Genomic DNA, 11,145 nt, shown 5'->3' with positions numbered 1-11,145 from the left:
AACCAGAAGAAAAAGAATACGAGTTTAAAAATTGTGTTGAAAAAAATCGCGTTGCGGAAAAGAAATTCGAGTTGCGAATTTGGAAACTGTATTACGAAATTGGAGTTCGCGTTGCGAATTTGTTGGTCATTTTCGTAAATCCAAAAAATGTTGGTTAAAATCGTATATTATAAGGTATTTTCGGTCACTGAAGTTATTTTCTCTATTTTCTATCAGTTTAGTAAAATCCTATTTCTCTTTTATTTGTACTCGTCAGTCGTCACAAACTATATTTACAATTTTCTCTTTCTTGGCTGCCGCCGTTCGGCAGCTTTCGGCCACCATGTCGGACCTTCAACAGTTCAACATGAAATTAGAGGCAGACGGTCCTGACATTGTTTTTCCTTCATCGCTTGGAGGTTGTTGGAGCCATCCTGACTGCTTTCGCTGCCTTTAATCACCCTCTTGTTGTTGATGATGCCTTCGTCACTAATGCAGATTATTCTCATATATAAAATCTACCACTGTGTTATCCATTCATTGTGTCTGTGGTATCTCCGATTGTTTATTATCTACACCGATTCACCATAACTTCCTCTGTTTCAGATCAGAGTCTCAGATCTGAACCTGGTTTCTCGAACGTCAGTTTGTTGTTCATTTTGTGTCCTGTTTCGATCATGGCTAGCAGTGTTTCGATTGGCCATTTGCTGCATGTAAATTTTTTGACAAAATGCATGAATGAGCTTTTAGGTGTGAGGGATTGTGAAACAGTGTTGCTTTTTTTTTGACGTTACACATCTTTGGGTCATTTTGTGTTGTCATACGCACAAGTATGGTATGATGGGAAGATTGAATGTTGCACATTTTTTTTTTGGATGATGAGCTTTGCCTAGCTTCCAAATTTTTCCTACTAGTCCAATGGTGATTTTATTTCTATTGGTGGATTGGCTGTTAGGTTTAATGTCTTGTAGTAATTGATCTACATTGGAGATTTCAACATTTTGATTTCTGCTTATTGATGTTAGAAGCCACTAAATTTGGATTCTAGCATTTTTCGAATCCACTGATGATTATGTGTTGGATTTGATCCTCTATTTTGTTCGTTGTAAGTTAACTGTTTCCATCTGCTTTGATGACATGTTCGACTACCCATATTTCTGCTCCATTCCACAGATTGATTTAGTTCTAAGCTGATATTGCTGTTGAATAGTGGACACTTTTACTACAAATTTGGGTTGCTCGGTTAATTTCAGTTTGCATTTCTTTGTTACCTGTTTGCTTCTCTCACTAGGTGATCATGAAACTTTGAAGCTTAACAATCAAGTTTACATGGAAAGAAAATTGTCTGGGGAGAATTAAGAGTTTAACAGCCTTGTCATTCTTAATCAGGAAAAAATATGATTTTTTTTGTCCGATAGAGGCTACAGATTGCACCTAGATGCTCATAACTTAACCGTCTTTCTTCTAAAAAAGTCCGAATAACTGGAGGACAGTGAAGATGAAACAAACCAGAAAGCATAAAGAGTTTTTTTTATTTATTTAGTAATATACTGAAGTGCTCAAGAACCAACTTAGTGTCCATGTCTACATCAGCTCACTATGTTTTTATTTCTTGTTGAAGAATTGATATTTTTGGAGAAGATTGAAGAAGCACGGAGAATGTTAGAAATAAACTAGTTAGGTTGTTGTAATTAGTTGGAGATTAATTGGTTTGTTAGCTTATTGTTAAGGGCTATATAAGCCTACTGAAAATTGAGCTAAGGCCGAGTCTTTGTAATCTTTTCTATAAGTTTAGTAAAATCATATTTCTCTTTTATTTGTACTATTCACAAAATATAATTACCGACTTCCCTTCCACCTTTGGCTGCCGCTGTTCAACAGCTTTCGGCCACCGTGCCGGACCTTCAATATTTCAACAATCACCTACCATTAGGTTCAATAAAAAGACATTATGCATAGAACATAAGCTTCCTACTTTAAAGTAGCAAACCGAAGACCATGATAATCGCCGTGCAAGAATATAGATGCAATAGGCAACATCGACCCGAGGCGTAGTAGCTAAAACGACAACGAAAATTGCTGCAACAAAGCGAGAGAGTCTAAGTTATAAGAAAGCGAGAGAGTCTAATTTACCAAATATTATAATCCACGAAAGTGTGTATGGTGGTCATTAGGTGGGTGGGTGATGGTGGTTGACGGGTGTGTGGTTTGGCAGTGATGGTATCGTCGGCTTGCCGGTTCAATGGAGACTGAGGGAGAGAGACTGGGTGTGGGGTGGGGACTTGTAGAGGGAGGGGGACTGGAAATAGGGGATTACTGGGAAGGGATTTGAAAAATAAAAATATTTTATATTTTATTTTAAAAATAAAATTTTTAGAATTATCATAACGTAATATGTGTAAGTTAACGAAGTTTTTTAACAACTTTTACAATTGAGAACCTAAACTGATAATGTTTGTAACGTTAGTCATTTTAATGATTTGAAAAAAAATTAAACACCTAATTAAAAAAAACGACATAAAATGAACACTTATTTTATAATTAAATCTTTATGTTAATATATATATATCTTTTACATATATCGTGCACGTATATCTTTATAGAAATTATTAAATAATAAAATATTTTTATCTAGATTTTACCTGTTTTAAACTATTAAAAAACAATATTTTTTTATTGTTTAAATTCTTATTGTTTTGATTGTTTCATACATGAAATTAATCATGTATAATTGTTACTTTATTTTAACAAAATTGCCCTCAAGTTTATTCCTATAGATAGCTTTGAAATTTCTTCATTCTGGACATAAAAAAATTCTCATATGAATTTCTATCTGTTTTATTTTTCTTCTTGTTGGTCAAAATTTTTATGGGGAAAATAATATCAATTATTTTTTTAATATTAGGATGTGTCGACACCGTTTTTTACCCGGACGGAAAAAGATCGATACCGACTCGGGAGTTTTCTCTTGAATTTTTTTTTTAAAAATGTGAGGAGTCGCCACCAATAATTTAAAGTGCGATTGGGACACCATAAAAATTGGGTTATTTTAATAAAATATTTTATTTTTATCAAAATGACAAATTTTAAGGTCTGCGAAAATTCAAAAATCGAGTTTGGGAGTCAATTATACGTAGGGAAGGATTAGCACCTCACAAGCGCCCAAAATTTGGTACCTAATAGATTACCCTATATTTAAAATCGAAAATCAATCTTTATTTAATTTGAAAATCATTACAGATGCAAAGTTGAAAAGGGTATTCGTTTATTGAGACTGACAGCATTCGCTCCCAAGCGTAAATGCGGGAGATAAACTATTGTGTCTAATAACCAAATATTGTCTCATTTTTAGAAAATCATGATGTGATCTTTAAAAAGAATGTCGACCTATTTCGAGAATCACTAGTAGACACCCTGAACACACTTGCGAAAGATACGTTATAAATTCTCTAATGTAATCACCAATTTTCATATTTTTAAAAGTAAAAAAAGCCATCCCCTGCAGAAGCAAGGACACCAACATACCTGCTGAAGCACCCCAAGCCATCTCGGTTGTTGTGCTCCTACCCAAGCCATGCTGATCCCCATACCCCACGCCATACTCTGCAGCAACAGCAGTAAGGTCACCATTTCTCACAAATTACGACACCTTCAATTGCCAATCAGTTTTTTAATTCCATTTCAGTTTGTAAATGGTATATAACCCGAGAGAAAAATAATGTAATAAAGGGGGGAACATTTTTCTCAGCAAATAAAAAAAAAACAGAACGTAAAGGAAATTTACGAGCAAAGAGGTATTCTAATTTTTCATTCTCAGTTTATTAGTTCAATTGTTGGAATGCAATTAAAAAAACAGAGTTTAGTTTCTAGTTTAGTTGTTTGTGTTATGCTAATTCGATGCTTTCTAAAAAGAAATAAAATATAGGAGTTTAGATTTACCTAGTTGCCGTTGGGTTCGCCGGGGTAGCACGGTTGTCAAGGAGAGGGAATAGGCGATGTTGATTTGAGGTCGAGGGACCACTACATATGGTGTTCCGGTGTTTGGTTATATGTCGAGGAAAGGAGATGGCCAAGTCGATGTTGAGGGGTTGTCCTCGTGTGCTTCCCACGCCTTGTAAATCTCGATCGGAGTGGAATGGCCACCCATGTAGGGTGGCCGAGGTGACGAAGGCTCCGGCTCGTCGGAGGGTGGGTTGCCAAGAAGGAGGTGAGCGAGTGAAGAGATGAAGGAGATAGAGTGTTAGGGATTTGAGAGTAATCGGGCAGATTGGAATTGAGGGAGAAGTGGAAGTTTTCTTATTTTGGTAATTTTGGGTAAATCACGTTAAGGTCCCTATAGTTTTAGCGTGTTTTTATATTTAGGTCAGCAAATTGTGGCATAATCAACCCTAGGTCCTTGAACTTTTGGAATCTATTTGTATTCTGGTAATTAGTTTATGGGTAAATTGTTGTGTGGTCCTTGTCTTTAGCAGATGTAGCGTTTTGGTCGAATGTTAGTGGGTAAATCTCCCTTAGGTACCTTATATCTTGTCGTGTTCTACATTTTAGTCCCTAAATCCCTATGTTTTATTTATTTTATTTTTAACACTTTAGTTTTAATATTTTCAATTTAGTCACTGAAGCTCTTTTATTTTATTTTATTTCGAATTTTGATACACTGTCTCGTTTATTTTAATTTGGTCATTAATTTATGACTTTTTATTTTAAATTAACCACTGACTTTTTATTTTCTTGCACTTTAACCACTATTATATTTATTTATTTATTTATTGTTATTATTCGAATCAACTTTGAGGTGACTGGATTCGGGGTAAGACTCACATTATTTACTGTCTGAGAATATTAAAATTAACACTAACATTTATTTTATTACTCTTTTATTATTTTTTTTATTTAATTTTATGCACATTTAAATTTTTGCCCTTTACTTTTTATTTATTTAATTTCAGTCCTTAAGTTTCATTGTTAATTTTCTATTTTTTATTTCGGTTCTTTATCTTTCAGTACTTTAATTTCAGTCCTTTAATTATAGCACCTTACATTATGTTTATTTTATTTTGATCCTTTTTTCTTGGTCTTGCTATACCATTTTATGTTGTTTTGATTTTAGGAACTTTAATTTCTCTTATTTACATTTAAATATTTTTCATTTATTGCAATTTACTTACGACCCTTTATTTAAGCTTTATTATTTTCGCATTTTAATTTTTGTCATGATCATTTTAGTATATATTTTCCTTTGTTTGTTTATTTAAATCGATATTTATTCTGTAAAGTATGCACTTGTTGATTTAGTCAAATTTTATTTCTAGCATTGAATATCATTTAATTTTCATCTTTGCTTTGATTTCCAATTATTTGTTCCTAATTGGTTATTTTTTAATTTTTTTAGCTTTTTCCATGTAAATTTGTTTGTGCATTTAGATCTAGACATTTCGAATATACATTAAAGTCTCATAAGTATAACTTAATTGATTTCATAATTGGATTAAAGATAGTATTTATTTATTTTAAAATATTAGGAAATGATCGTCTTAAAGTAACTAGATGTCATATTTTAATATTAAAAAATACCCTACTAAAAGAACCTAAAAATCGTCTTAAAAACTCTTTTAAAAGGCAGTTTATGGGTATTCAACCTACCAAACTCAAAAGGTCGATGATGACTCCTCACATTTCAAAACCTTTTCAAAATAAAATCCCCCAAGTCGTACTAAATTTTTATCTGCCCAGGCCAAAAACGGTGTCAACACCTAATAAGTGAATATTGCCTTAGGTTTTAAAAGAAACAATGCAATCAAATAAATTTTTATTTAATCCTAATTAAGCTAAGGTAAATTAAAGGGTTTTTTCTAGCTTAAGGTGTCAAATATGAAAATTAAAGAACCTAAAGGCATAAACCTAGAAGTGTATGTTCTAATATTAACCAAATCTGATTTTAAACCAATTATTAAATTAAATAATCGAGATGGTCCCTCGAGCATTTACGTGAGTACCAACTCGATTTATCCCCTAAATTAAAAGACTAGTTTGAAATTTAATTAAAAGTGGAGGTTCTATTTAACCTATTTAATTATGTTAAAATTAAAACACTAATCAAAGTCTGGGGATTAAAAAGGTCAAGATCTAAAAAATATTGATTTCTAAAAGATCTAAAAGCTTATGACCTAAATCAATAAATTCTAAAGTTGAGGGCTAAATCTAAACTAAAAATATGATTATTTTCTAAATTATTAAACCTAAAGTATTTTTTAGAAAATATTAATTATTAATAATTTTAAAAGTCGAGCAATCGATTCGAGTAATCGAGCATCTTATGCGAAAACTCGACTCGAATTGCTCCCTAATGAATAACTAACGTGTCATCCTAATTTCTAAGCTTGACTCGAACGTTAATCTAATTTAGAATTAAATCTAAGAATTCAAACTATGAAACAAAACAATTAATATTAAACTTAATTAAAATAATAAAACAACAAATAATAAAATAAAATTGTAAAAGAATAAAATAAAACATAAAATAAACCTAAATACAAGGACCAAATTGCATAAAATAAAATAACAATGACTAAAATACAAGAAAATAAAAGTTAGTAGTTAAATAAGAAATAAATAGTGACAAAAATGCAAAAAATTAAAGGACCACATCCAATTCCAAAATAAATAAAGATAACAGAACCTAATTAGTGATTAAAATGTAGCAGCATAAAATTCAGTAATCAATTTCAAATAAATGGACAAATAAAACAGTGATTAAATTAAATTAAAATAGAAAACGAGTACCGAAATAAAAAAAAAGGAAAGAGTGTACTGGGTGACTAAAATTCAAAGACTCGGTAAGATGTAGGGGACCTACACGATAATTTGACCTTAAAACTAGTGGCTAAGACATAAAATTGTATTAAAATATCAATGACCTATATGTAATTTTCCACCTGAAATATAGTAACAAACATAATAGGTAAATTAATAAAATTAAACAACAATTATTGAAATAAATGTGAAAAAGTCACAGCATGTGACTAAAAAGTAAAAACGCGGCTAATGTTAGGGGATTTAAGACGAAATATCCCCTAATCTCATGCTATAAAACCCAACCTTTTTTTTTGTTTAAGCTCATTTACTCCATCACCCAGAAAGAACTTTCCCCTTCTCTGAAAAAAACCTCACACTCCCTTTTCCTCTCGACTGGCGCAGCTTATCGGCAAACTATAAACCCCAAAATCGACCACCAATTGGGTGGCCACCTCATACTCCGATCGACTATCGAGGAGGCCAAAAAAGAGGCTGAACCACCCCAAAACGCTTAAAGCCGCTACCTTTCTTATTATCTCCTCTCCACCTTCGGTCGAGAGCCTCCCTAGGCGCAAACTCGACCCCGACAGAGCCACACCAACCTTCTAGTAAACCTAAAATATTTATTCTTCTCTCAAAAGAACCTATATTGAATCCCATACCCAAACGAAAACCTAAAGGCCATTGGTTTTTTTCTTAACCGACCCCGCTACAAGCCCTAACCACCACCAACGGTGGTCGGATGAACCAAAATTATGCCCTAAACAAACCAAACCTTCCTTCCTTCCTTCTTCTAAAACCTAAACCAGAGAACTCGAGAGTGAAACTGACCCCCTAATCTATAAGTATACCACGAATGACGTTCGAAGGACACCGTCCCTTCGACTTTCTAACCCCGATAGCAAGGACACCCCTGCTCCTATGAGGAACTCACATGTAAACAACTCTCTCCTCTCTACTATTTTAGTTTGAATATAATAAAATAAACTTAGATGTTGGAAATGAAAGACAAAGATCAAGATAAAAACCTTAAGTATGCTTGTATTGGTATTTTCTCTAATCTAAAAAAATCCTCCCTTACAATTGTACTTGGGTTCTTTATACCCATATTACATGTGAAATAACCAAAATAAATATATGGGTTTGGCAGGGAAATGGTGAGCACAGGGCATGGCCTGCTCGGTTGGTGGTGTCATCAGCATGGCTTGGGCATAAGCAAGTTAAGGATTCTTTGACTTTTAATTTTTTATTAGGTGAAAATTGGTTATTATAGCTGCCCCTCTTTGCTATTTATTGTGAAACATGAATAGAGCAAAGACGTAAGGCACCAATTTTCATCTATTAGGTCCATCAGTGAAATTTTGAGTTCCATGTTCTTCTCGTTATGAACTTTTTACTCTTCTGTTCGGATGAGTTCTTCTCATTATGAACCTTTCCATTGAAATGTTGATCCACCTCATTCTGTGATGGATTTGAGTAGAGGTCAAACAAGTTCTTTTCATTATGAACTTCTTTTTCTTCTTTGGATGAGTTCTTCTCATTATGAACTCTTCCATTGAAAATGAGAATCTATCTTCTTCTATGATGGATTTGAGTAAAGGTTGAACAAGTTATTCTCATTGTGAACTTCTTCTTTCTTCATCTATGATGGAATCAGACAAAGATTGAACAACTTCTTCTCATTATAAACTTTTTCTCTCTTATCGGATGAGTTCTGCTCATTATGAACTCTCTATCGGAAACGTCAATCCATCAAGCGAGTTGTTGATGATTGGAAGTGTTGTGAATCGAGCAATAAGTCAAACAAGCCCTTTTTAATATGAACTTCTTCTCCCTCTATCGGATGAGTTCTTCTCATTATGAATTCTCCATTGAAAATATCAATCCCTCAAGTGAAGCGTCACTGATTCAAAATATCGTGAATCAAGTATAGGTCGAACAAGCTCTTCTCATTATGAACTTCTTCTCTCTCTGTCGGATGAGTTCTTCTCATTGTGAACTCTCCATTTGAAATATTAATCCCTCAAGCGAGGCGTCATTGATTAGAAATATTGTGAATCGAGTGATAGGTCGAACAAGCTCTTCTCATTATGAACTTCTTCTCCCTCTGTCAGATGAGTTCTTCTCATTATGAACTCTCCATTTGAAATATCAATCCCTCAGTGTAGTTTTTTTTAGAGAAAAATAATCTCAAGTGAGATAAATCTTTGGTTTCGAGTGAAAATATCTCAAGTGAGATAAAATCTTTGGTTTCGAGTGAAACAATCTCAAGCGAGATAAAATCTTATATTTCAAGTGAAACCATCTCATGCAAGATAAAATCTTATGTTTTAAGTGAAACTATCTCAAGCGAGATGAAATCTTCTGTTTCGAGTGAAACTATCTCAAGCGAGATAAAATCTTCTGTTTAGAGTGAAACAATCTCAAGTGAGATAAAATCTTCTGTTTCGAGTGAAACTATCTCAAGAGATATAAAATCTTCTGTTTTGAGTGAAACTATCTCAAGCGAGATGAAATCTTTTGTTTCGAGTGAAACAATCTCAAGTGAGATAAATCTTCTGTTTCGAGTGAAACAATCTCTAGTGATATAAAATCTTCTGTTTCGAGTGAAACAATATCAAGTGAGATAAAATCTTCTGTTTCGAGTGAAACTATCTCAAGCGATATAGAATCTTCTGTTTCAGGTGAAACTATCTCAAGCGAGATAAATCTTGTTTTAAAAACAATCTTGAGTGAAATGAAATGTCTTTTTTAGAGTAAAAATTGTCTCAAGTGAGACAAATCTTGTTTTAAGAAAAACAATCTTGAGTGAAAAGAAATATCTTATTTCGAGTAAAAACTGTCTCAAGCGAGACAAATCTGGTTTTAAAGAAAAACAATCTGAAGTGGGATAAATTTTCTTTATCAAATGAGACTATCTCAAGCGAGACAAAATTTGTTTGGAAATGTTGAATCTGAAGATGATTGCTCCCTCTTGCTGAGGACATCTTGTTGAGGTCCTTGAAAAAGACAGGATTTTAAGAGAAATTTTAATGCTAGCCTCGTGAGAGGGAAAAATTAAAGTTTTCATTGCATAAGATGATGGATGTTTGATGAAAAGATTAAAATTCATGTATGTGTAATGCATTTTCGTGATTAATAGCAATGAAAAGGTTCTCATCCCATATTGGTTCTCTTTTTGATCTGCACGTCTTCATTCCTCCCACACCACGGTGAATTGTCACATTCTTTCTGCAAAAATCCACTTTTCTTGCTCTCTAACATTTAGATTCTTTGCCCCCACTTCTGATTCTGAGCCTCTAGGTCTGAAGGACCTCTTTAAATTTCCATGCTAAACTCTCTAGAGAGATTGTCATTTTTTGAAAATGTTTTCTTTCTTTTTATGTTCAAAATATGGAAAGTTTGTTTAAGAAAAATGTTATTCTTTTAGGCTCACAATTGAAGCAAATAATAGAACATGAGTTTGCTAAATATCAAAAGAATCAACAACTTTTTTTAATCTTTCAAATTTATACCTCTTTGACAAGTGTCAAAATTGATGGATTGGTTTCAGGTTAGCTCCTTAAAGTTTCTAAGGGTTCAGTCATCGAAACATTATTTCTTTTTTGGTCATTGTGAATCTTACGACATGCCTCTCTTATTTAGCTTGGCATTTTACTCAGATACGGAAAAATGAAACAACAAGCATAATCAATCACCAGACTTTCTAGAACACTTCTGTTTTGGTTCTCTGAAATCTTTCATTTGTCCAAGCTTCATAGACTTCCCTTAGAAGAGGTAGTGCAGGGACATCAGCCTAAAATATAAAATTCTCGAGTGCTTGTGTGAAGTCGATTATAACAGGTGTTCCTTGATTCCCTTAGTCCATTTTCATCAAAACTCATTATTAGATCAACTTGATTTAATTTTTCATTGTTTGGCTAGTTGAATTCAGCTTTATTATATATGTTATAATCACATTCATTGGGCTAGCTGAAGGGTTCGTCTCATCACAAGATATTTGACTTGACAATTACAGTGGAGCAAACACCAAACTGCCGAGCATTCGAGTAATATTATGGTTTAAATTCAATCTATTCATAAAGCCAGGGATTTTGAGTTTCCTCTATAACCAATTGCTTTAGTGGAATATCTCATCTTTATTGTATAATCTATAGTAATAATTTATTAACCATTTGAGTATTAATATTTAGAATATCTTATGCTCATCAAGAAGAACCTGTTATAGTCTAGGTGTCTTTGATGGTCAGAAAATCACACATTTAGAGTTTAGTTCCTAAACAACTGAGCTAAACTAAATTCGTCTACTCCATTATTCCATTTGAAAATATTATGATCATCATTGAACGTCTTCAACATAAGTGTAGCCTA

The 11,145-nt window shown here is 33.0% G+C and overlaps 1 long non-coding RNA gene across 1 annotated transcript; it reads right to left on the bottom strand.

Annotated features, from left to right (window-relative positions):
• Window positions 1-1,665: 1,665 nt before the first annotated feature.
• On the bottom strand, window positions 1,666-4,229 carry LOC120171235. The gene is made up of 3 exons (XR_005520861.1): window positions 3,919-4,229; window positions 3,505-3,582; window positions 1,666-2,058 (listed from the first exon to the last, which is right to left on the bottom strand). It is a non-coding gene; the product is annotated as an uncharacterized LOC120171235 (long non-coding RNA).
• Between the last annotated feature and the right edge of the window lie 6,916 nt (window positions 4,230-11,145).

Source organism: Hibiscus syriacus, unplaced genomic scaffold (genome assembly GCF_006381635.1).
Source record: "Hibiscus syriacus cultivar Baekdansim isolate YM2019G1 unplaced genomic scaffold, ASM638163v2 tig00111817_pilon, whole genome shotgun sequence".
NCBI lineage: Eukaryota > Viridiplantae > Streptophyta > Magnoliopsida > Malvales > Malvaceae > Hibiscus > Hibiscus syriacus.
Note: the sequence above shows the minus strand (reverse complement) of the source record. Positions and strands in the feature narration are given on the sequence as shown.